Below are 27,874 nucleotides of genomic sequence, written 5' to 3'. Positions count from 1 at the left end.
GGAGGTGGAGGAGGAGGAGGAGAAGGGGGAGACAGTGGAAATAGTGGAAGTTGTTGTGTCTGCAAATTAATGTTGTTTGTGTGAGTGCCTGTGGGATGCAATGTGGTGCTTGTGTTTGCCTGTGACACTATTGGATGTTGTCTTGTGTGCATGCTCGTCTGTCTGTGTGCTTGGAATGGGTTGCAGTTGAGGAGAATGGAATTGGAAAGTAGAAGTTGGAGTGGGACCGTAAAAACAGGGGCAATGGCTGCCATCAGAGAGGAGGCCAGAGCCTAAATCGATCTCTGTTGGGCCGCCAATCCACTGTGAATGCCCTCCAGGAATGCATTAGATTGTTGCATCTGGGCTGCCAGCCCCTGGATGGCATTCAAAATGGTTGTCTGCCCTACAGAGATGGATCTCAGGAGGTCAACAGCCTTCTCACTTAGGGCAGGAGGGCTCACTGGGGCAGGACCTGAGGTGCCTGGGGCAAAGGAGATGCCCACCCTCTTGGGTAAGCGGGCATGGGCAACTCACTGAGGGGCTACTAGGAGGGCGGTGCTGGTACAGGGATGGCAGCTGTACCTGCAACTGCGGTGGTCACCGAGGTGTCCACCACCAACAGGGAGCTCCCATCGGAGGAGGTATCAGAGTCTGTGTTGTCCCCTCCAGTCTCCGCCGTGGTGCTCCCCTCGCCCTCCTTCCCACTGGTGCCCTCAGCGTCAGTGGACTCTGCTCCAAGGGTCCTGTGGGATGCAGCTCCCTCTGTTGCCGGTGCCTCTGCTCCTCTGCCAGATGATGCTAATGCACATAAGGACAGTCTGACAAAACAAGAAAGGGGGGAGAGAGAAACAAAGGATACACAGGGTCAATAATTGCATCAACACCACTGTTGGCATACACAACACCCTCACACTATGCATTGCACTACCAGTGAAATGGCTACTCAACAAGGAATGAGGAGGGGTACACACCACCAACTGCAGCACACCTGGGACCCATGCAGCCCTGACCAGTAGTGAATACTAACAAGCTAGGTAAGCAGTATTTCCCCTTCAGACTCTTAGCCACCAGAGGACCTACGCGGCTATGTCTGGCCTGGCCTAGGGGCACCCACTGAAACACAATCACCATCCAGATACCGCCCCTCCAACCGTGAGCTTCAATAATAGCCACCGTACTCACCCCCTTGTGGGTGCTGTGATGACCTCAAGTGCCCACCCAGCTCAGGATAGGCCACCTCCAGTATGCGAGCCATCAGTGGGGTCAGGGGCCCACAGGCTCCCCTTCCTCGTTGGGAGGCCATCCCCAGCTGGGCCTCCGTGGTCTTCCATGTCCAGCGTCTCATGTCCTCCCACCGTTTGTGACAGTGGGTGCTCCGCAGCACCTCCTTGGCGATGGCACACCATATACCCTTCTTTTGATGGGCACTGACCTGAAGAGGCAATACAGACAGGAGAACACCATTAGCCAAACAGTCCAGCCAGTAACACAAATGGCCCACCATACCCGTTTCCATCACCATTGGCACACACATAGCCCAGCACACAACATGTACACCACCAAGAGCACATCCACCCAACCCCCCTTACATGAGGACTTTACACAAACAACTCAATTTCATTCATGCCACATGCATCGTGCCCACAGTGTACTCACCTGTTGGTCTGGAGGCCCATACAGCAGTCCGTACTTGGGTAGGACCCCATCCACCAGTCGCTCCAACTCCTCAGAAGTGAAGGCCGGGACCCGTTCCCCGGTCACACAGGCCATGGTAGGTTCCAGACACAGGTCACAGCAGCACATGAAGTGTAGGTCCTCTCTGTCAACATCAGGGCAGTGCGCGCTCTACGGGTGTTAGGGTTTGTACACAGCAAAGAGCATGTCCCCTCTCACTGCACTAGTGGGTTCTGTAATAGCTCCCTTTTAAACTTACTATTAAAAGCCTTTCTTGTTATCTCACCTTCCCCCCCCCTAGGCTTCTGTGTATGTTGTTTAATGTGCTGTTTTGTTTTCACATTGGGCCTTGCTTTTACCAAGGCTTCTTTAAAATACTCCTCCCTAGGCCATGTGTTAATCCAACTCATTTGTATAATAACTGAAACTCTGCACACCTTTCAAGAACATGTGCAGCATGTGAGGACCACACCCAGCTCTTCAAACCACACCCAGCTCTGCACACCTTCCAAGAACATGTGCAGCATGTGAGGACCACACTCAGCCCTTCAAACCACACCCAGCCCTGTCTATAAAAGGCATCCCCCAAGCCTCTCCCAGTGCTTGTGCTCGTCTACCTCCCGCTTACCTGAGAACAGATCCCTCGGCGCTGGCACTCCTGCTCTTTACAGACTTTCATTGACTTCAATGGGCGCAGCTTCTGGCTCTTCCTTCTTCCGGTTTCCGGTTCCTCCTTGCTTCAGCCTCTCTCCTATGAGTAACCTGCAAAAGAGAAACAAGACAAGGTTAGACTGATCAGTATCTCTTGCCAGCAACAAGTAAGTGCAAAACCTTTTATTACCTGAAAGAACTTTGACAACAATTTCTGGATTCGTGTATAGACAATTTGAAACAAAATACCTTCCACGAACATTGTGATTCAAACTCTTTGTTACAAGAATATTTTGCAGAACTTTGTGAAGCAAACATTGTTTTTTCTCATGGAACTTTTAAGAATCGAACAGTGGAAACCATTAACAGCAAGGCAAACAGTAAACCAAGGACTTGCACAAATTACATGCTGTATTTTGATGTAAAAGTACAGTATTTGTTTTATAAAAGATTCTGGAAATATGGGAAAAGTGAGTCTGCTATTGGGAATTTAGGCTTTAGTTATATTATGATGAATGTTTGATATTGGTAATTCTGATAACGGTATTTGTTTAATGTTTTAGAAGCTTTACAGTAATAGAAAACACATCCCAGAGCAGTAACACATTCCAAACCTGGAAACTAGAGACCAGGATCCAAGAGGTACTTTTAGAAGAGAATTTCTAATAAATAAATGGATAGTCAGGAACCCATTTAGGAATAGGTTGCACTTATCTGTTCTTTGTTTATGTTTCATTAGGCACCAGTTTCTACAGAAGTCAGAAAGGGCCGCAGATTTGTGCAGCACTTCAACAGTGGAAACGCAAGAACGGTGTTGTCTCTCTTTTTTATTTTATCCACTTCCCCCCTTCCCTTGAGCTTCTGTTCTTAGTGCACTGTTTTAAAAACTAGTGTACTGGAACAAGCAGTTTCAGGGTGGGGTCGGATTGTCTTCAACCTCCATCAGAACTGAACAAGAACTCAGGTGAGCTGGGCTTCGACAGAAGCACAAGCCTTAAAAAATTTCAGTTCTGGTGGACGATGAATACCGGGGAAGAAATAGAGGGCATTGATGTCATGGATATGGCGCAGGCCCTAAATGAGGACTTGGCTCATAATGAATCAGTGTCTGGCATCTTGCAACATATGCAGGAGGAAATAGAGAGATTAAAGATGGAGAATACCTCTTTAAAACAGGATTTAAGCAGGTATACATTTAGGGGATCTCAGTGGAACACAGCTTCTACGCCTTTGTTTAAAACCTCCTCAGAGACAGGGGCGCCATCAAAACATACAACTTTGCCTTCCCCAGTTGAGGTTACTGTTAATGTTCCTAATGTTGTGCCCTTAGCAGCACCTGAACGTTTTCATGGAGATAGTAACAAATTCCATGTTTTTATCAATCAATGTCAATTACACTTCATTTGTAAGCCACAACAGTTCCCTACTGATGATACGAAAGTGACATTCGTCTTGTCTTATTTGGGTGGCACAGCAGCCAATTGGTCAATTCCTTTCGTGGATAGAGATGATCCCATCCTCCATAATTGGAATCAATTTAAACGTACCATGACCAGCCTTTTTGCAAAACACACTTTCATGCAGGCAAGTGATAATGAGCTTTTAAATCTTAAACAAGGCAACAAGGATTTATTGACCTATCTCACTAGTTTTAATCGTTTACTCACCGAGACACAGTGGCCAGAAGAAAAGCGTGTCTCCCTTTTTTATAAAGGTTTGAGAGACGAGTTAAAAGACGCGCTGGCTCATATCGTTGATTTGCCAAAAGACTATTCGGACTTTGTAGATTTAGTTGTGAAATTAGAACATAGACTAGGAGAAAGAAAGGGAGATAAATACAAACTGGAATCACGGTTAACTTTTATTAGACACAAGAAGAAAGACACAGATAATAAACTCCCTGAACCAGAGCCTATGCAAATAGGGACACTCAGAGGTCCACTCACATCAGAGGAAAAAGAAAGAAGGAGAACATTTCAATTATGTTTATATTGTGGCAGGGCAGGTCACTTTGCCAGAGAATGTCCAGTAAAGCCTAAAACTCCACGAAAGGATGCTGTTTCCTCCACCTCCTCAACTGAATCGGGAAACGATTAAGCTCGACAAGGGGAGAGGTTACTTGTTCGAGAAAACATCTTAATCAAACCTCTAATGCTGCAGCCTTCAGGGTACCGCACATACCTAGACATTTCATAATTCAGGTCGTTTTAATTGTTACTACCCAAGTGAGGCATTCTCTCCCTGTCCTACTGGACTCAGGCGCGACAGGAAATTTTGTGGATAATAAGTTAGCTGAAATCTTAGGACTTCCTATGTGCCTAAAGCCTTGTCCAGAAGCAGTATGTGCAGTGGATGGATCAGAATTGACCTCTGGATTAATCACAAAACAAACAAGTCCACTTGTTATGGTCTGTCAGAACGGGCACACAGAGGTGATTAGCTTTGATCTGATAGATACTCCTAATTTTGGTTTGATTCTCGGGGTACCCTGGTTAACAACTCATAACCCAAAAATTGATTGGGTGAATAGAACTGTTACTTTGGATTCCTCTTTCTGTAGAACCAATTGCTATCAAGAAGCAGGTACAGAACAGAGCACAGTATTACACTGTGCTAGTGTTACACAAGATGAACCAAGTCTCCCTCCTGAATATTCTGACTTTAAAGACGTCTTTGATCCAGTAAAGGCTAGTGTGCTGCCCCCACATCGGTCTTTTGACTGCCGTATAGATCTTATCCCAGGGGCCCCTTTACCTAATAACAGAGTATATGCTTTGACTGACGAAGAAACCAAATACTTAAGAACCTACCTAGATGACCTACTACAGTCTGGGTTCATCCGTCATTCCACATCTCCGGTGTCATCTCCACTCTTTTTTATCCCGAAGCCTGATAAATCCCTGCACGCGTGTATCGATTATAGAGGACTAAATAAGGCTACAATAAAGAATAAATATCCTCTTCCTCTAATACCTGTGTTGTTGGATCAATTAAGACATTCTACTGTATACACTAAACTAGATCTGCGGGGAGCTTACCACCTGGTCCGAGTAAAAGAGGGGGATGAGTGGAAGACAGCTTTCAAGACAAAGTTTGGTTTATTTGAGTACACAGTAATGCCCTTTGGGTTATGTAATGCCCCTGCGGCCTTTCAGTTCTTTATAAATGAGGTCCTACACGAATTCCCGGATGTTTGTGTCATAGTATACATAGACGACATCCTCATTTACTCTAAGAACTCAGAAGAACATACCCAACATGTTCGTGCAGTATTATCAAAGTTAAAAGAAAATCATCTTTTTGCTAAGTTAGAAAAGTGTACTTTTAATGTCAACAAGGTGGACTTTTTAGGAAACTGCCTGTCACCTCAAGGAATAACTATGGATGTAAAGAAAATCAGTGCTATTGCTGATTGGCCAGAACCATCCTCTGTAAAAGATATTCAGAAATTTCTGGGTTTCGCCAATTTTTATAGGAGGTTTATTGCACATTTTGCAGACATTGCGGCCCCAATAACTACCTTGTTGCGGAAAGGGCAACGATTTCTTTGGACTGATGAGGCGGCACACGCCTTTCAACTCCTAAAACAAAAGTTCACTTCAGCCCCAATTCTGAAACATCCTGATCCTGACTTGCCCTTTTTTGTTGAAGCGGATGCTTCACAAGTAGCTTTAGGAGGAGTTCTCTCTCAACGAGATGCAGTAGATGGCCAGTTACATCCTATAGCCTTCTATTCTAAAAAGTTATTGCCAGCTGAACAAAATTACACTGTGGCTGAAAGGGAACTACTAGCTATCAAAGTAGCCTTTTCAGAATGGAGGCACCATTTAATGGGAGCCAAGTACCCAGTTACAATCTTTTCTGACCATAAGAACCTACAGTTTTTTGGATCACTTAAAGCACTAACACCACGTCAGATGCGCTGGTTAATTTTTTTTAGCACATTTGACTTTGTTATAACCTATAGACCAGGTGCACAACAAATTCAATCTGATGTGTTATCTAGATACGGACATACCTCAGACATGAAACAAGATAAAATAGGAGAACCCATTATTCCTCCCCAAAAGTTGTTGGCACCAGTACAACAGAAGGATTTCATCACAGATCTATATAATGCACACATGCAAATAGCACCTCAGGATTGGTTAAAGGATTCCCATAACACAATACAACGAGGTTTATTGTATCACAACAACATGCTGTTAGTGCCCACCTCTGAATTACAAACACAGGTGATAATTTGGCATCACGCCTCACCGTTGGCAGGTCATCCTGGTTGGGTAAAAACCCTGGAAAATGTGCAAAAACACTTTTGGTGGGACACTATAAGAAAGGACATTAAGCAATTTGTCACTACCTGTCCAATTTGTGCAAGACATAAATCTTCTCATAAGGCTCCTGACGGCTTGTTAATACCAATGCCAACACCCAAACAACCTTGGCACACTGTGAGCGTAGACTTTATTGTAGGTTTACCACCTGTAAAATCCTTCACAACAGTGTTGGTTATAGTGGATTTTTTATCTAAAATGGCACATTTTGTACCATTACGGAAATTACCCACGGCGGCAGAATTTGCCGATATTTTTATAAGGGAAATTGTGCGTTTACATGGTTTGCCAAGCAAAGTGGTGTCAGACCGAGGGAGCCAGTTCAACTCCAGATTTTGGAAAAAATTATGTGAAAAACTGAAAATAGATGTGGCCTTATCCACTGCTTTCCACCCAGAGACAGATGGACAGACTGAACGACTGAACCAAACCTTGCTTCAAACGCTACGTTGTTTATTGGCTGATTATTCTAGTGAATGGTTGGAAGCTCTCCCTGTAGCAGAGTTTGTTCATAATAATACTGAGCATTCAGCTCTACTTTGCTCACCATTCTATTTCTTGCAGGGGTATCATCCAAGAGCTATACCCATTTTGTTAGAAGATTCCCTGTTGCCTACAGTAACGGATAGACTAACGAGGTTAGGTGACATACAAGATAAAGCCAGGAAACATTTATTAAAGTACAAGGAAAGCATGAAAAGACAAGCAGACAAACACAGGTCTGAGGCCCCAATGTATAAAATTGGTGACAAGGTATGGCTCTCCACAAAGAACCTAAACATAGAGGGATCCCGAAAGCTGCAACCACGTTTCATTGGACCCTTTAGTATAACTGCCATAGTAAACCCGGTAACAGTAAAATTAGATTTACCAAAAGAATATCCAGTACATACTACATTCCATGTGTCCTTGCTTAAGCCGTACAACTCAAAAACCCGACCTGAACCACCACCTCCACCCATACCAATTAAGGGAAATCTGGAATATGAAGTGAAAAGCATAAAAGACTCAAAAAGAATTAGTGGACGTCTGTTTTATTTAGTAGAATGGAAAGGATATGATGAATCTGAGAATTCATGGGAACCAGCATCATATGTACATGCCCCACAGCTGATTAGACGGTTTTATTTAAAAAATCCAGGAAAACCCCGTCCTGTAGGAGGGCCTTTGAGGGGGGCAACTGTTAGGGTTTGTACACAGCAAAGAGCATGTCCCCTCTCACTGCACTAGTGGGTTCTGTAATAACTCCCTTTTAAACTTACTATTGAAAGCCTTTCTTGTTATCTCACCTTCCCCCCCCCTAGGCTTCTGTGTATGTTGTTTAATGTGCTGTTTTGTTTACACATTGGGCCTTGCTTTTACCAAGGCTTCTTTAAAATACTCCTCCCTAGGCCATGTGTTAATCCAACTCATTTGTATAATAACTGAAACTCTGCACACCTTTCAAGAACATGTGCAGCATGTGAGGACCACACCCAGCTCTTCAAACCACACCCAGCTCTGCACACCTTCCAAGAACATGTGCAGCATGTGAGGACCACACCCAGCCCTTCAAACCACACCCAGCCCTGTCTATAAAAGGCATCCCCTGAGCCTCACCCAGTGCTTGTGCTCGTCTACTTCCCGCTTACCTGAGAACAGATCCCTCGGCGCTGGCACTCCTGCTCTTTACAGACTTTCATTGACTTCAATGGGCGCAGCTTCTGGCTCTTCCTTCTTCCGGTTTCCGGTTCCTCCTTGCTTCAGCCTCTCTCCTATGAGTAACCTGCAAAAGAGAAAGAAGACAAGGTTAGACTGATCAGTATCTCTTGCCAGCAACAAGTAAGTGCAAAACCTTTTATTACCTGAAAGAACTTTGACAACAATTTCTGGATTCGTGTATAGACAATTTGAAACGAAATACCTTCCACGAACATTGTGATTCAAACTCTTTGTTACAAGAATATTTTGCAGAACTTTGTGAAGCAAACATTGTTTTTTTTCATGGAACTTTTAAGAATCGAACAGTGGAAACCATTAACAGCAAGGCAAACAGTAAATCAAGGACTTGCACAAATTACATGCTGTATTTTGATGTAAAAGTACAGTATTCGTTTTATAAAAGATTCTGGAAATATGGGAAAAGTGAGTCTGCTATTGGGAATTTAGGCTTTAGTTATATTATGATGAATGTTTGATATTGGTAATTCTGATAACGGTATTTGTTTAATGTTTTAGAAGCTTTACAGTAATAGAAAACACATCCCAGAGCAGTAACACATTCCAAACCTGGAAACTAGAGACCAGGATCCAAGAGGTACTTTTAGAAGAGAATTTCTAATAAATAAAGGGATAGTCAGGAACCCATTTAGGAATAGGTTGCACTTATCTGTTCTTTGTTTATCTTTCATTAAGCACCAGTTTCTACAGAAGTCAGAAAGGGCCGCAGATTTGTGCAGCACTTCAACAGTGGAAACGCAAGAACGGTGTTGTCTCTCTTTTTTATTTTATCCACTTCCCCCCTTCCCTTGAGCTTCTGTTCTTAGTGCACTGTTTTAAAAACTAGTGTGCTGGAACAAGCAGTTTCAGGGTGGGGTTGGATTGTCTTCAACCTCCATCAGAACTGAACAAGAACTCAGGTGAGCTGGGCTTTGACAACGGGCGACAAGAATGCAAAAAAACAACGATTTCAAGCTAACATAATTTATGCATTGTGCTGATATAATGTTGTTTAACCTTTTGCATTGCAGAGTTTCATCCTGAAGACTTATGTTCAGCATGCATTTAAATACTGTTCACATGTAATGTACTGCTGCAGGCTTTCAGACTGTGTCAGGGTGTGGTCCCCTTCCAGGGCCTTCTAGAAGCTTCCCTGCAGCATGCCTAGGTGTGGTTGGTGGGCTGGGCTAAAACTCTATAAAAGGGAGCCAGCCCTGCTCCACATGCTCACTATTCAGAGGTCCCGGTGCAGAGCAGCAGCAACTTCCTGAGCTCCTGTTCCGGAGGCCTACTTGGATCTTCCAGACCTCGCCCTTTCACTCCGCTTGGTGATCCTTGATCAGGGCGGTAAGACGTAGGTCAAGCTGGGCCCCCGATCCCTTTCTCGAAGGAGTTCGAGTTCTTGGGCCTAATTATTATGATAAAATCTTTTGACTCTTGTGCGTGTGAAAGTGCGCTCGATGTTTATTGGGCATTTACATGCTGACATTCGAATCGGCTAGACGCGCAATTCTTTACTCATGCTTATTTCATGGTATTCATTGTGCGTTACCATTTCCAGGCATTCATATGGTGACATTCGAATCGGCAAGATGCGCGATTCTTTCCTCGTGCTTTAACCCTTGATATTCATTGTGCGTTACCATTTCCAGGCATTCATATGGTGACATTCGAATCGGCAAGATGTGCGATCCTTTCCTCGTGCTTTAACCCTTGATATTCATTGTGCGTTACCATTTCCAGGCATTCATAGGGTGACATTCGAATTGGCAAGACTGGCGATTCTTTCCTCGTGTTTTAACCCTTGATATATTTATTGTGCACTACCATTTCCTGGCATTTACATAGTGGCATTCAAATCGGCGGGACGCGCAATCAATTTCTCGTGTGTAATTCATGCAGTTCATTGTGCACTACCCTTTCTTGCCATTTACATGGTGGCATTCGAATCGGCGAGAAGCGCGCTATTCATTTCCCATATGTAACTCATGTTGATCATTGTGCGCTACCATTTCCTGGCATTTACATGGTGGCATTCAAATCGGCCGGACGCGCAATTACATTCTTGTGTGTAATTCATGTTATTCATTGTGTGCTAACTTTTTCTGGCATTTTCATGGTGACATTTGAATCTGCAGGAAGCGCAATTCTTTTCTTGTGTTTAATATCATGGTGTTCATAATGTGCTACCTCTTCATGGCATTTACGACGTGGTTTTCTAGCCAGCAAGACGCGTGATTTATTTCTCGAGTCTAACTTATGTTATTCATGGTGCACAATTATTCTATGGTATTTACAATCTTTGTGAAAGTATACAATGTGCACAATTCATGTTTCCTACAGTTTTGAGAGAACAAAATGCTAGAGTTCTAGATGTGATGTAGAGTGTATATAATAATGTTTTCTTTCCTTGATCCTCATGCAAAAGATAATGAGGGTCATTCTGACCCTGGCGGCCGGTGGCCGCCAGGGCCACCGACCACGGGAGCACCGCCAACAGACTGGCGGCGCTCCAACGAGCATTCTGACCGCGGCGGTTCAGCCGCGGTCAGAAGCGGAAAGTCAGCGGTTTCCCGCTGACTTTCCGCTGCTCGTGTGAATCCTCCATGGCTGCGGAGCGCGCTCCGCAGCCATGAGGATTCTGACCCCCCCTACCGCCATCCTGTTGGATGGTGGTAGGGGGGGTCGCGGGGCCCCTGGGGGCCCCTGCCGTGCCCATGCCAATGGCATGGGCACGGCAGGGGCCCCCGTAAGAGGGCCCCGCAAAGTATTTCAGTGTCTGCCTTGCAGACACTGAAATACGCGACGGGTGCCACTGCACCCGTCGCACCTTCCCACTCCGCCGGCTCGATTACGAGCCGGCATCCTCGTGGGAAGGTCGTTTTCCCCTGGGCTGGCGGGCGGTTTTTCAGCAACCGCCCGCCAGCCCAGGGGAAAACTTGTAATACCCGCCGCGGTCTTTTGACCGCGGCGCGTTATTTTGGAGGGCGGCATCCTGGCGGGCGGCCTCCGCCGCCCGCCAGGGTCATAATGAGGCCCAATGTTTTGAATCTGAACATTGCATTTAACCATTCCTTGATTTCCTCTCAGGTATCCACTAATCTTGAAGCCTAGTTGTTTTAAGTCCATTCATAGGTTGTCTATGATTTCAGAACGACAATGCTTAGAGTTATCATCTAGTACTGATTCACATGATATAATCTTGATATTGTGTGTTTTAATCTTTTGCATCCTACAGGTCTCCTTCCCAGCTGTTCCCTTCCTAATCCCCTTTTCCCCACTTGGACTCTCTTAGACTCTGTCATAATTCTAATCAGAGTATTGGATCTGTCTTGTGGTGGAAGTGTTGGGAATGTGCACAGACCCCGAGGATCTGGTGACTCTGACACTCTCCTATGGAAGGTCAGGAAACAAGTGATCAATATGATAGAAAGTGGGGGTCACGTCAGCGGCGGTGCATACCGTCACTGCCGGTATAGATCACCATTGGCCGCTGTACCCCATAGTGCCCAATTATAACCAATGAGGAATTGCACAGCGGTTCCCGACTGCCTGCCGCCACGGTGCACAACGTCAGCGGCATTACCTAATTTCCACCTGTCCCACCACACAGGACAGGTGGATGCCATTTCGGGGGGGGGGACAGGCCTACAGATTAATGCTGCGTCACAGGATAAATAGGCACATACTAAACAAATTACACTGTCCCATAACATGTTTGCAGATTGCACACTGCTGTTGTGGCTCCATTGTTCAGATTGTGACAGCCTCCTCACTCTTTTGTCCCTTAGATACCAGTACATCTCCCACGTCAATGCTAAGTATCCTGGGTCGGTGCATGATGTCTTTGTCCTGAGGAATAGCAGCATCCCAAATGTGATGTCCCAACTACAGAGGCACAGGGTGTGGCTAATAAGTGAGCCCTGGTTCCCACCCAGTATCTGATGGTGTATGCCTATGGTGTTGGCCATAAAGGATAGTGTGTGGCTAAATGTTGTTCCTCAATATTTGCAGGAGACTCTGGCTACCCAAACCTATCATGGCTGCTGACCCCTGTGAGGAATGCCAGGACAAGGGAAGAAGAATGTTATAGTGAGGCACATGGGCAAACCAGAAGGATCATTGAAATGACCTTTGGCTTCCTGAAGGCCAGGTTTAGCTGCCTCCATCTGACAGGTGGATCCATGCGCTACTCACCCAAGAAGGTCTGCCAGATAGTAGTGGCATGCTGCATGTTGCACAACCTGGCCCTCAGACGACATGTACTTTTTCTGCAGGAGGAGGAGACTGGAGATGCCACTGTTGCAGCAGTGGACCCTGTGGACAGTAAAGATGAGAAAGCAGAGGATGAGCATGTGGACAACAGAACATCTGTGATCCGTCAGTATTTCCAATGACACACAGGTGGGACAGTGCAACTTTACATTTCAATGACTGGCTGTATTCTGTGTGGCATTGGCATGCTGGTATTTCTCACTTCTTTGCCCACTAACTGTTACATCTAGATATTCATTTTGCAGATGTTGGTGATTTGACAAATACTCCTGGTGTGATCACAACAGCCAGCTACAGGTCATTAATTTTATGCTCATTCTATGTACAGTTCATTTGCAATGGTTGTAGCTGTTTCAATCAATACATATTTGAAATACATGACATACTCAAAGTCGATTTTTATCAAAGGGTGTTTATTGTAGTGCTAATATATAGAGGGGAAAGTGTAATGGGGTGATGATGGAGGAGAGTCCAGGGTATTGTTCTAATATGTTCATAGCACAGGTGCATTGTCCATGGGTACATAGGAAGGGGAGCAATGGCAGTTCAAGGTGGACAAGGTGACTGAGTGGGACACAAAGGGGGCAATAGTCTCATTCCCTGGCGGTGGTCATGGCAAGTGTCTCTAGCTTCTGTTTGGTTCGCAGGGAACATTTGCGGGGAGGTTCACCTTCTGCAGGGGTATGGGTGCTGGTGGCATGTTGGTCCTGTGGTGGGACCTCCTGGCCACCAGCAGCAGAGGAAGTGGAAGGCTGTTCAGGTGACTGGCTAGTGGCAGTGGCCCGCTTGTGTGACACTGCCTCCCTCATAATGTTGGCCATGTCTGCCACCATCCCTGCTATGGAGATCAGGGTGTTGTTGATGGCTTGCAAGTCCTGCCTGATCCTCTAATATGTCCCTCCTGTTGCTGCCTGTTTTCCTGCACGTTGTCTAGGATCTGACCCATTGTGTCCGGGGAATGTTGATAGGCTCCAAGACTCTCGGAGAGCGCCACCTGGAGGGTCAGTTCCCTGCTCCTGTCCCCCCCTTGCACAAAGCAGTGCTCCCAGTGTCCCTGTTGCCCTGTGCCTCTGTCCCCTGAAAGGTGTGCCCACTGCCACTGACCCCAGGTCCCTTATTGTGTTGTGTGTGAGGTGTATCCCAGAGTCACTGTACAGGTGGGCACACCGCTGATTGACGTGTCCTGGGGACAGAGGTTTGGGGACACTGGGTGGGTGCTGTGATGTTGGTTCCTGATGGGCGAAGCTCTGGGGTGGTCTGTTACTGGGCTTGGGTGACCGGCTGACCAGTGGTCCCTGATGGGCCCGGTAGATCGTGGGATTGTTAGTTTCCCTATGTTGTGCATGCTTTAGTGATAAGTGTCCATCCATGGTTGTGAAGGGTGTCCATGCATTGGTACAGCGTGCAGGGCCTGGCATTGGGATTAGTGAGATGTGATGGTGGAGTGTGTGGGATGGAGTAGAGTGATGGGAGTGAGGGTTAGAGTATGTGATGGCCTGCAGGTATTGGGGTGATAATTGTTTAAAGTTGACTTTCCAGAGTCCAGTCCTCCTCCAACTCTGACTAGGCCCTCAGGATGCAGTATTGCTAGTACCTGCTCCTCCCATATGCTGTGAGTTGTGGGAGAAGAGGTGGGGGTCCACCGCCAGTCCTCTTTATAGCGAGCTGGTGTCTTGCTGCTATGGAACCTACCTTCCCCCGTAGGTCGTTTCACGTCTTCCTGATTTCGTCCCTTGTTCTGGGGTGCTGTCCCACAGTGTTGACCCTGTCCACGATTACGCTCCATGGCTCAATCTTCCTTGCTAATGATATTTTCTGCATCTGTGCTCCAAATAACTGTGGCTCTACCCTGATGATTTCCTCCACCATGACCCTTAACTCCTCCTCAGTGAAACGGGGATGCCTTTTTGGTGCCATGTGCGTTATGTGATGTGTGTTGGCCAGGGTGTGTTGGGTAAAATGTTGGGGTGTGTGATGTGGAGTGTGTGAACAATGTATGGGTGTGAGTGCTGTGTGTGTCTAGTTGTCGCAGTGGTCTTTGTGTCAGTCTTGTGCCAATTATTTGAATTTGTAAGGGGTTGTGGGTAATGTGGGTGTGTGTTTTATAGTGGTGTTGGTGTGTGGGTGTGGTGTGTGTATGGGTGTCAAGTGTGTATTGTTTGAACTGAGCAAATGAGGTGTTGTTTTGTCTGTGGGTGTCCATTGTGAGCGCAGCGATATGTACCGCCAATGGTTTACCGCCATTGAATGTCTGCCGTGGTGATTCGTGGGTCATAATGTGATGGGCGTTGTTCTGTTGGCGTAACAGTGTGGTTTCTGGAACTGCCACTTTAGCACTGATCTTTGGTCTGGCGGATTTGTGTGTGTGGCTGTATTCTGTGGGATTGGTGTGTGTGTGTGTCATAATATGGTGAACGGATATCTGCCAGCGTGGCAGTAAGTTGACGGCCGACAGCGTGGCAGTAAGTGGGATTTACCACCAGTGTCATAATGAGGGCCAATGTGTTTTTTGGCTGTCATGGTTCTTCTCTCCCTGTTTGACACAAGGAACAGGGAAAATTATTTATGATCACATTCTGGGATGAACGCCTGATTATTGATGCAAATACGCAAACAATAATGGAAGGTTTATGTTTACAATTATAGGATTATTAACAGATTCTTTGGAAGATACAAAGGAGGAGTCATCCGCCAGGACTGTATTTTGACACCCCTAAAGCTTAACATACAGCTCAATAGAGTTCTGGATGCCACTGTTGATACTTTTAAGATGTTGGCTTCTGCAATGTAATTACTAATGTTTACTAGCAAGAAGTTCAATTTTGGTAACGGTTGGGAAAGGATTGAAAATATTGTTTAAATCCTAATATTGTTTGTAAGAAAGTCATCTCATATTGAATGATAGCATGTTCAGCAATATATACGAACTCAGACTCATAAAGCAGTCTTTTTGTCTGTAATCTGTGAAAATATAACCGTTACTACCTTATTATCTCTAGATTTGTAAGGCAAGATGATTCAAGGCACTCATTAAATAGAATGAGGATATGATTTTATTTAACAGATTCTCAGCCACATACAAGCATCCCTTTTCTCCTGCTCTAGTGTCCTCAACCGTCTTCATGGATTATGATGAACTCACCCCACTGAGCTTGACTTCATGGCATTACATGATCGGCGTAAGCTGTCTTACATTTCTCTTCCATGTAATATGTATACATTGCATTTCTTATGTGGAACCTGCAACTGGTCATAATAATTCATAATACAAAGGGAAAAACTATAACTGGAAGAAATATCTCTGCACAAAGTTAATATATATGAATGCAAAGCAATTGATTTAGATATGTAAGATTCCGTTTATGTCTTTTTTCAGAACTAAAGCTCTCAGTGGTTAAATGCCTTGCCTTCACACCCCTTTGTATTGCTGAAGATGACCCTGAAGCAGAAGGTATTTTTTTTCTGAATATTTAATCTTTCTTGACACTGGCAATGACTTTGATGTAGAACCCATCCTTCCTTCTGGAAATGGCCCTCCCTCCAGGGTCACCACAAACTTTTTGCCTTCCTCCTCCTATGTGTTACTGGATTTTTGCTTGCTGGCCTTAGGACTCTGTGCAATTTACTACTGCGTACCAGTGCTAAAGTGCTTGTGCTCTCTCACTAAAACATGGTGTCATTGGCATATACACAATTGGCATATTTAACTTAATTGTAAGTCCCTTGTAGAGCGGTATACCATAAACCCAGGGATTATAAATTAAATGCTACCTGTGAGCCTGCAGCATTTATTGTGCCACCCACTTAAGTAGCCCTCCAAAACATGTCCCATGCCTGCATTGTAGTCTGAATGCAGTGTCACACTGCCATGTTGACTTGGCCTTTAAAACCCCATAAAAACTTCCACTTTATTACATGTAAGTCATCCCTAAGATAGGCCCTTGTGAGTCCACAGGGCACAGTGCTGTGTAATTAACATGTCGGACATGTAGTTCTAAGTTTTACATGACCTTGTGGGTTAAAACTCCTAAGTTCATTTTTCTCTGCTGTGAGGCTTACCCCTCCCATTAGATAAAATTGGGAATGTTGTATTGCATCTAATAAGATGTAATGCCTAAATGAGAGGAGGTAGATATGTCATGTTTGGTACCTATGAACGTGTAGTGATAATTCCTCTTTAACGGTAAAGTCAAATGTATCATTACAAGTTTGAAAATGACACTTTTAGAAAATTAGGTGCATATTTATACTCCGTTTGCGCCGAAATTGCGTCATTTTTTTTTACGCAATTTTGACGCAAAACTAACTCCATATTTATACTTTGGCGTTAGACGCGTCTAGCGCCAAAGTCCATGGAGTTAGCATCATTTTTTAGCGTGGACACCTACTTTGCGTTAATTATATGCAAGGTAGGCGTTCCCGTCTAAAAAATTGACTCCGAGGCATGTGCGTGGGATTTATACTCCCGGGCAAAAATCACGCCCGGGAGTGGGCGGGTCAAAAAAAATGACGTACGGACGCTTTTGCGCCGTTTTTTAGCGCCTGCAAAAAGCAGGCGTTAAGGGACCTGTGGGCTCTGAAGGAGCCCACAGGTGCCCCCCCATGCCCCCAGGGACACCCCCTGTCACCCATGCCCACCCCAGGAGGACACCCAAGGCTGGAGGGACCCATCCCAGGGACATTAAGGTAAGTTTAGGTAAGTGTTTTTTTTTTATTTTTCTTGTGGCATAGGGGGGCCTGATTTGTGCCCCCCTACATGCCACTATGCCCAATGACCATGCCCAGGGGACAGAAGTCCACTGGGCATGGCCATTGGGCAAGGGGGCATGACTCCTGTCTTTGCTAAGACAGGAGTCATTTCTATGGGGGTTGGGAGTGAAAAAAAATGGCGCAAATCGGGTTGAGGCGAAAAAATTACCTCAACCTGACTTGCCCCATTTCTTGACGCCCAAGCTCCATATCCCCCTACGCCGGCGCCTGGTGTACGTCGTTTTTTTTAACGCACACCAGACGGCGCCGGCGGCTAACGCCGGCTAACGTCATTCAATAAATATGGCGCCCGCATGGTGCTTCAGAATGGCGTTAGCCGGTGCGAATTTTTTTGACGCAAAACTGCGTTGGCGCAGTTTTGCGTCAAAAAGTATAAATATGGGCCTTAGTATTTTTGTGTCCTAATGGGTCACATGACTGGGTGTGGCTGACAGAATCTATTACTTCCTCCTAGACGGTCACACAATAGTGGAATTAGCAGAGGCTGAATAGGCCATTAACTGGCTTGATGGGAGGGCAAAGTTGAGCAGAGCCCAACTTCCACCGAATAGCCTATGCCAAGTTTCCTCACATTAGGTTCAACGACCCTGTAGTGTCACTGCAGCCAGCTTGTAGGTAGGTAGGAGGAGGCAGGAAACTACCAGAACTTCAAAGAACCTTTCTAGAAGCTTCTCCCACCTTTTAGATGCAGGGGACCAGGGTATATAAATAGGATTCTAAGACCCACTTTTCAGTTCATTATGGACCTATGAAAGGACTCTCAGAGGACTGCCTGCAGCTGTGACCTGCTGCACACTTTGCCAGACTGCTGCTGTACATGGAAGGACTGCTTTTCTATCTGGATTCTGCCTTGAACCCTCAGAGACCAGCCTGCTGTTGAGCCCTGCATCTTCATCTGCACCCAGGACTTCCAGAAGTGAATCCAAGGGCTAGTTTGCTGGCCTCCTGTTCAGAGCACAGGGACATAACAGGCTCCCACCATTATGAACCCACACCTGGACCCAGCCTGAGTGAGTCCTGAAACCTCAAGAGGTCTCCATCTACTCCTGAACCCTTGTTTGTGGTGCTAAATGTGCCTATATGGCCATTTTCCAAACTGAGTACTTAGACAAAAATTTGGCAACAAAGTGCTCTGAGAACCAGGAGCAGCCCGGGACCAACCTTTTTGCTTATCTGCCCAATGTGCATCGCAGATCAGATTGACTTTGCGGCTTCTCCCGCTATATTTTTCTCCACAGCAGAAAATCCCTTTCAGCGGTCCTTCACCAAAGGGATATCCAACCTCATGGAATTGTCTTTGGCTACAGCCTTGTGCTCCATCCCGTTGGAGATTTTTGACTTCCATCTTGATGACTAAACCTGAAAGTGAAAATATTCACCAAAGCTTTGCTCTAGGGCTATCCGACAATGATACTCCCTCCTCTGACACTTCTGCAGCCGCACCCGCTGAACTTTTACGTTCTTAGATACCTTTTCTTCAAAAAGTCCGATAGTGCATGCGGACCATGCCCAATCCACTTTGTGTATCGAACCACACTACCATCATTGTGGGCCTTAAATTTCGACTTTGCCCCGTCCAGTGCAACCAGATACCTGCGGCTGGAAATGCTTCCTTTTAGGTGCTATCTTGAACCTTTCAAAATGTATAATTCCGGTTCTACTGATTGTATTTTTGTTGTTTTGGTGTAAAATATGTTATTACAATTTATTCTGTTTTTCTAAATTGATTTGGGATTTTTCTTATTTGTATTTTTACTTTATTATTGTTTCTGTGCTGCATAAATACTTTACACATTGCCTCTGAGTTAAACCTGACCAGGGTTAAGCACATTATGATCTAGTGACTTTTTGTGGTTCACCTTGCAAGGGATTTTGGCTGTTGGTTGACCAGAGCTCACACCCCAGTCAACCAACAACACAATTTCTCACCCATCCCATTTGAAATGACGGCACATCCCTTATCATATCATAGCTCACCCCTATTTTTTAGAGAGAAACTGGTCTGTTCAATTCAGATTTCGCCTTTCATGATTTATCACTGTATACTCAAAGTGTTTAACTACCTTTACTGTTTTATAATATTCCGATCCTTCTTTTTTCTTACAGGGCACTTAAAAAGCATCAGAAATTTCTAAATGTGCCCCCTACCTTGCATGATACAAAACCTCCCCTTCCATTTGTTTCATTTTCATTTAATTTATACAAACATCCTCACACCACATGCTTGCAACACCTTCATCCACCACAGACAACCACTGGTGTTTGGTCTCCTCCTCTTGAACAAATCAAAAGGTGCCTTTAACATTGTAGGTGACACCATATATTCTACAATCCTCTCTCACCAATTCACTTCATCGTTCATTAAATTCTTTTCTTTATTGATTAAATCGTTCTACCACTCCATTAGACTCAGGATGATAAAAAGCACACATGTCACACTTCAGATCTCAGGGCAATGCAAAAATAGATCAATTAATACTAAAATATATGGTTTTCTACATTCTCTATAAAAACCAACACATTTCATGATGTTTTATGACAATTCTTAAATGCCCTTTATGTGTCAAGTACAATTCTGTTTTTCCTAATACTTAACAGGGGAATCAATATAGTATGATAGAAAATCAATGCATCCTTCTTGGATAAATCATTCTGTGTGAACCATCAAGGTGTCTCTCTCTATAAATTAGTCCTCATAGTTATTTGGGCCATTCAGTATTTCACCCAGTTCTCTTATGACTTTATCACTAGAAACAACCTTACACGATTCTTCTTCTGAAACCGCCCCTTCCATCACATCACAAATCTTTATCCAGATCATGCCTCTCTGTCTCCTCATTAGCCTGAAAATTATTCATAGCCATTTTTGACCAACAGTCTAGCCTTATTCTGTTTTTGGGACTTCGAACACCTTAAAACTGTTTTCCTACAATGTATCCACTTATTTTCGATGGTATTGAATCAAGCGAATTATCTGGGCAGTTTACGATCTGTAATTATCACATATCTAGTCTTCAAATAAAATTTCAAAACATTTGTATTGCCCACACAACAGTTAATATCTGTCTCTCTCTCTTACTCTCTTTCTCTCTTAATAATAAAATAATTTTTTTCTGACCCCTTACAGATCGTGATGCAAAGGCTTTTGTTATTCATCCCTCATAATTTGTTTCAAAACAGCTCCTTAACCTTTGCACCTTACGTCATTTATACAAGGATAATTTGGATCAACCCTTGTAAAATATAGAGTTTAGTTAAGATCTTCCTTCAGCTCATTAAATTTCTTATTACAGCACTCACTCCAAACAAAGTTACAACTATACCTAGTCACCTTTCTCACTGACATAGTCTTACTTGCAAAGTTCTTAACCATTTAGAGTAAATTCAGTTCAGTTTAACCAATATTCATCAAACAAGATATCAAAAATACTCAGGCCCGTATTTATACTTTTTGACGCTAAACTGCGCTAACGCAGTTTAGCGTCAAAAAATTTTGCGCCGGCTAACGCTATTCTGAAGCGCCATGCGGGCGCCGTATTTATTGAATGGCGTTAGCCGGCGCAAGCAGACCGGCGCTGCCTGGTGTGCGTGGAAAAAAAACACGTACACCAGGCAGCGCCGGCATTGGGAAAAATGGCGCTAGGGCGTCTTAAAAATGGTGCAAGTCAGGTTGACGCAAAAAATCGCCTCCACCCGATTTGCGCCATTTTTTACGACGCCCAGACGCCATTTACATTCCACTCACCACCCCCACTACCATTCACACATCACCTGTGTCCTTTACCAGTGTGTCTGTGAGCCCACCTCCCAAGGTACACAAACGCAGCCACACACCCACCCAACAGCCATCCACCTCACGACAGCCTCCAGCCCATGCACCTTCACCCAAAGTCACCAAACGTACACCTCCTACAACCACTACCACTTCCTCCACTCCAAACCCCCTCCATCTACCCATCCCAGTGTGTCCAAAAAACTATTCCTGTCCAACCTTGACCTCTTTCCCTCACCTCCCCCACCCCTTCAGTCTCCTAGGGCTCGCCTCTCCAGGTCCCAACCCAGCGCCTCAGCCACAACATCTGCGGGAACAGTGGTGCCAGTAGTAACAGGCTTCTGGAGTGCGCCAGGCAGCAGGGCAGCCAGTGTGCCAAGGAGCCAGAGCACAGACAGTCCCCCACCTCAAAAGCACAAAAAGTTGGCCAGTGCCCGGCGGGAGAGAGGAAAAATATCTTCCACCAAAGCCGCTCCCAAGGGTACAGTTGGGAGTGTGGAGACAGCTGTGCCACCATCCAAGGTGGGGAAGGGGCACAGTAAAACAGGCAAGTCTGGGAAAACCTGCACGGCCGACAAGACCGCACCAAGCACTGCTGCCAAGGACATCGCCACCACCAGCACCGCTGGCAAGGACACCGCCGCCACAAGCACCGCTGAACAGGACACCACCGCCACCATCACTGCTGCCAAGGACACCGCCGCCACAAGCACAGCTGAACAGGACACCACCGCCACCAGCACCACTGCCAAGGACACCGCCGCCACAAGCACCGTTGAACAGGATACCGCCGCCAACAGCACCGCTGAAAAGGTCACCACCACAACAAGCACCGCAGGCCAGTGAGTGCCAAAGATTCAGACGCTACTGAGGCCGCCACAAGCAGGATGAAGCACTCTGGGCACAAAGCCCCCTCCAGAACCAGTGGAGAGATATATCCACTACCTCTGTCCTTGGCAGGATGAAGCACTCTGGGCACAAAGCCCCCTCAAGAACCAGTGGAGAATGACATCCACTACCTCTGTCCTTGGCAGGATGAAGCACTCTGGGCACAAAGCCCCCTCCAGAACCAGTGGAGACTGTTATCCACTTGAGAGACTGTGGCTTTGCACTCCCCAGGATACAGCAGTGGGCAAACCACCCACTGGAGAGACTTGAGAGACTGTGGTTTTGCAGTCCCCAGGATAAAGCAGTGGGCAAACCACCCACTGGAGAGACTTGAGAGACTGTGGCTTTGCACTCCCCAGGATAAAGCAGTGGGCAAACCACCCACTGGAGAGACTTGAGAGACTGTGGCTTTGCACTCCCCAGGATACAGCAGTGGGCATGGAGCCCCCTCGTGGATCTGGCGTCGTGCACACATCCGCCTGAGGTGCCCCACTTCCCTTCCCCCTGAGGTGCCTGTTTTATTTCTATCTGTTGCCCCAGCAGTGTTCTCTCCGTGTTGTTCGGGTATTGAGTGTGGGCATCGCCCATGCATTTTGGGCCAAGTGGTCCACGGACTATGATGGTGGAATCCCTTGGACTTGTATTCTTGTTGTTCTTTGTTTATAGTGTGAATATCTTTATATATGTATATATTTTTGATTCATGTATTTGAATATATTATAATCATTCGACTCATTTCCTTTTGTCCTTGCATTCTTCCACGGGGGTTGGGGGTTGTTAATGTAATGTATCAACATGTACTTGTGTGTGTGTTGTAGTGGGTGAGGGTGGGGGTGGGAGTGTTGCGTGTAGCGTGTGTATGTCACTGTTTACCCCCCCCTCCCCTGTGTCGTAGGTGCAGTACTCACCGTGGTCTTCGCCGCCGTCTTTGTTGTTCCTGGTAGAGGAGCAGGAAGATAAAGGCTGGAAGAATCTGGAGCTCGGGTACCATGGCGTCCTGAATCCTCATAGGGTGTGTAGAGGTGAGCATTTTCCCTTCCAAGTGCGGTTTCCGCCGTCTTTTTGTCTGCAGTGAATCCGCCCGGGGAAAGGTGGCGGATTGGACTGTTGTAATAATGTGGGCGGTACATTGGGTTCCGCCTGTCTGTTGGCGGTTACCGCCACAGTGTTTGTTTGTACCGCCTTGGCGGTTGGAGTGTTAAAGTGGCTGTCTATGTTGGCGGTTTCCACCACGGTCGTGGTTCAATTTTTTTTCCGCCGGCCTGTTGGCGGTTTTACCGCCGCTTTAACACCGACCGCCAGGGTTATACTGAGGGCCTCTGTTTTTGGAGTTTTGTCGTTTTTTGAAAAAAAAACATACGGTAAGTGACTGGTGAAAGTTCCATCTCACTAATTAATTAATTTAAACTTTTTATCCATCATAGCAAACCATATTTGTAACTATGCATGTGGATATGCATTAAGTAGTGGCAGACACTGCATAGAGAAATAATTATATATGTAAAAAAATCTCAAGGATGCCATATCAGATAATCTGGTTGACCTCCGAATACCCACAATTCTGTGTGACTGTCGAACTATATAAACATATACTTGCATTGGATACTACAATTCATTTTTCTTTCATCCTTCCCTTAACCACCCTGTTGTGCTGGTCCCACCAGAAACCAGAACCAGGAGGAAGACTTCTGAAGCAAGACCGTGTGCCAGTGGATAATGGCTGCTCAGCTGGCCCAGGAAAAATTGGAGGTGATTGCTGTAGCCTTCCTTCGGCTGGGGATTTTGGAGGAGGAGACAAATGTGACAGCTCACTTCACATTCCAGCATGTGGAACCTATGACAATGAGACATCACTGGAGCAGCCACAGGCAGCTGTGCCACCGCACCTCCACAGCAGCTAGTCCCTTTCTCCCTTCACCACAGAGATCCTCTTCTGAATGTTCCTGGTGGATGTTGAGACCTTGTCCCAGGGCCAAAGATATCTGATGGACAGAATTGACAAGCTGAAATGGTATTTCCACTAGGGAGGGAATTGGATCTATTGTAGTTGGGAAAATTTGGGAAAGGGGTTCTAGTTTTGGGTTTATTTAACGGTTAAGGATTATAGTATTTGAGTGGGGCTAAGGGAGTGAGCTTGTTGGGGTGGTGTGAGTGGCATATGTTTTTATACATTAATACATTTTTGCTACAATTCTTACATTAGTTGTTCTTTACAGTTTATTTATTTACAGTTAACAATGAAGCTCTACCTACATTACCAACAGACGCTGAGCTCCGAAATGGACCATCACAAAGAACATCACTCCATCATCCTCTCTCTAATCTCTGCTTCAGCTCCCATGCCAGGATATCCCCAATGCAGGCCTCCAACTTTCTCCAGTGTTGAAGAACTCCCTTGAGTGTCTTCTCATCAGTAAGAACTGTTTTATTCTGAATGGAGCAAGTGAACCAACTAAACAATTCTACAACATGAAACTAAAAAAAGACAGAGTGAAATTCTAAGACAGAGGACATCATAAATCAAAGTAGAGTACAGAATTGTTTGCTAAATCAAGCATCATAGATAATAAAACTCACATACAGGCCATTATGCAGATAGATTCTTTCTGGGATCCAAACTGGAAAAAGCACATAGGGCCACATGTATGAAGATCCGGTTTTTCAACTCGCAAACTGCGAGTCTTAGCGACTCGCAATTTGCGAGTCACAAAACTGGATGTACAACAGTGTCAATGACACTGTCTGGGATTCTCAGTGGGGTCGCATATGACCTACCTCATGAATTTTCATGAGGTAGGTCGCAATTTGCAACCCCATTGGGAATGGCAGACCTCACAGGGATGGTGGCCTGCTGGAGACAGCAGACCACCATGTCTGTGACTGCTTTTAAATTAGCAGTTTTTTGTATTTTTATGAAATGCTGCCCATCTTCCTTAAAGGAAAATGAGATGCATTTCAAAAACAAAATGAAAAGTTTTCTTTTCATTTTTTCAGAACAGGCAGTGGTCCGTGGGACCATTGCCTGCTCTGAAAAAATATTTTTACTGCCATTCACAAAGGGGAAGGGGTTCCGAGGGGACCCCTTCCTCTTTGCGAATGGGTTAGCATAGTTTGAAACTGGTGCTAACAGCGATTGTTTTGTGACCGCATTCACGGTCACTAAACAATGCTACATCGCACTGCGACTCTCAATTAGGAAGGGAACGCCCCTTCCTAATTGCAACTCACAAACCTTTTTGTGATTCAGTAAATAGATTACCGAATCGCAAAATAGGGTCTGTACATACCAAAATGATTTTTTCCTGTCGCAAATGGTCCGATTCTGTGAATCGGGCCGTTTTCAACAGGAAAAATGGTATGTACATGTGCCCCATAGTAACTAACCTTGACATATTGCTGAATCTCATTATAATTTGTTTTCTTCTACATGATGTCCCATGGCCAGCGTGAGGGTGGTGGTGTGGGCAACTCTGCATTTTTTACCTCTTTCATTTAAGGATGTAATGTTGCTTACACCACATCTGCCCCCACGAAGAGTGAGATCTAAATGAAGGTAGAAATAGATTGTAACACAATAGATCTCACAACTGAGGGGAAGAGCACAAACAAATCAATCAATGGATGAGTAGGGAGAATCAGAGAAAAGTTGGGAGAGAGATAGGCACATAATTTAGCCACTCCATGACCACAGCACATTTGCAATGGAAGAAAAAAAGACAGTTAAATTAACCTTTTTACACAGTTTTAGCAGTCCACAGAGTTTCAAGTTAGTTAAGAGTTATCAAAGCTGGAATTCAATATAGAGAGGACACACACAATTCAAAAACATTCATAATTGTTTTTTTAATGATACTCGGTAAAAATGGTACAGCTGCATTCTGCCTTTGTCTGTCTTGGGAACTAGGCTGAACCGCAGAGCAGGAGCATCATGGAGGTTCCTTGCAGAAGAGAAGCCCTGTGAAATGAAAAATTTAAATTACAGTGTTTGAGAGTCAAAGTAAACATGGTGTGAGCAATCAGTGTAGAGCATGAGCTGATGCACCATTACCTGCAATACATTCTAGTATCCATCTAAAACAGCCAGACTACCTGCTGCATGTAAATCAAATGACTCATCACCAAGGCAATAATTCTTACATTATCACAAATTTGCCACTCAAGTCACTACTCTGTATTGCTCTACCAAAATCACCTATTTCAAGTGTCAGAAATCTGCATCAGACTCAGGGTTCTTCAGAAGGCAGGCCTACTGAAAAATGTCAACAGCAAGTTAGGACATATTTTCCCAAGTGCTCTAGCAAATTAGAGTAGTGGCACAAGCACAAAGAGGTCAGGAAGCTCTGGAAGACAGGGAAGTTGAGACTGGTAAGGCCATGTATGGCAGAGGCTGTTAAGCTCTGGCCAGTGGGACAAGATCTGATTTCACTTCTGGGCTATGAGCGGCAGAGTCAGTTAAAAGGACAGTAACCACGAGGACTGTGCTTGGCAACAGTCGATGTTGGGCGTCCTCCACTTCCAATTCAGTTTGCACCTGTTAGGCATTCTAACACTGTTGTGGTTTCCATTTTGTCCTCAGAAGGTAGTACTCTCTTGGAATGGGGTCTGCCATTTTTAACTTCCCTTGAGCTTCCCTATAGTCTGGGGCTACTCACCATTTGACATTCCTCCTTCAGTTGGCCCCACTTAACAAAGATTCTAAGATCAAAATCTTGCATAACTAAGGTTCCCTACCCTGTTGGTTCTCTGGCTTTATCCTAGTAGAAAGGGGGCTAGTTCGCCTTAGCAACCCTAAAAAGCACAACCATGAGTTTTAAGTCTTGGATAGATTAATCATAGTTCTAGAGTTGATGCTAAAATGTTGTGTGGTTCTAATGTAAAATCATGAAGGTCTACCAAGTGCATGTGAATACCTGAGATATGCTGAGCTGCCAATCCATCAGGACCTCATTTCTCTCTCTCTCTCACACACACACACAGACACTATCTCTCTCTGTCTCTCTCTCTTTCTCTTTCTTTCTTTCTCTATCTCTCTCTCCCCTGACCTCTCTTTTCCCCTGGGTAGCATTATCATTAGGTGTGGTACTCTTCATGTTGAGGATGCTCTGCCTTACAGAGAGAGGCAGATTATCTTTTATTCTGTCATCCTTTAGTCCTGACATCAAGTCATTAGGGGTAGGCCTACTTGCATTTTCTCTTCTCCTGAGAAGCAATGGCTGGACCGGTCAAGAGTTTTAACAATTTCCCAAGCCACATGGTGTAGGAATGAATGGAATTCGGATTTTGGAGTACAGTGGCAGTGAAGGAAAGCCCCTCCAGAGAAATACTCTGGTAATCCTCACACTTTCTCTGAATTCCTATCCCAGTTTAACCTCCATTTCGTAGCCTGGTCACAAGCATTTGTGACTGATAAAATCAATTTCTCCTTTACTGTGTCATATCAATGACAAGACTCTGGACTATCCCTCTGATACTCAATCAACATCCTTGCCTTAAGATTTATAACTTGTTTCTGAAAGATTTTAAAACTATATTTATTCAGAGTCAAGACAAACAGGATGATTATGAGTGGTTATTAATAATTAAACAAGTGCTGAAAAATTTGGTTTCACATCAATCTACATAAATAATTGTTGGTTGAGGTAGCCTCAATGGGAGAGCAAAAAGCTACTACCTTCTACTGTGGTCTTCCAGAAGAAACAAAACATTCCCTTGCTCTGATGGTAAACTGTCCTGAGTGGATTGATCAATTTAGTGCTGCCGATTGAATCGCAACAGTAAAGTTGTCGCTTGGAGAAACAAATATTGCCAAGGTTTTTCAGACTTATCCAAA

The sequence above is a fragment of the Pleurodeles waltl genome, chromosome 8 (genome assembly GCF_031143425.1).
Source record: "Pleurodeles waltl isolate 20211129_DDA chromosome 8, aPleWal1.hap1.20221129, whole genome shotgun sequence".
NCBI classification, from domain to species: Eukaryota; Metazoa; Chordata; class Amphibia; order Caudata; family Salamandridae; genus Pleurodeles; species Pleurodeles waltl.
The sequence above is the reverse complement of the archived record's forward strand: the minus strand, read 5'-3'. Positions refer to the sequence as shown.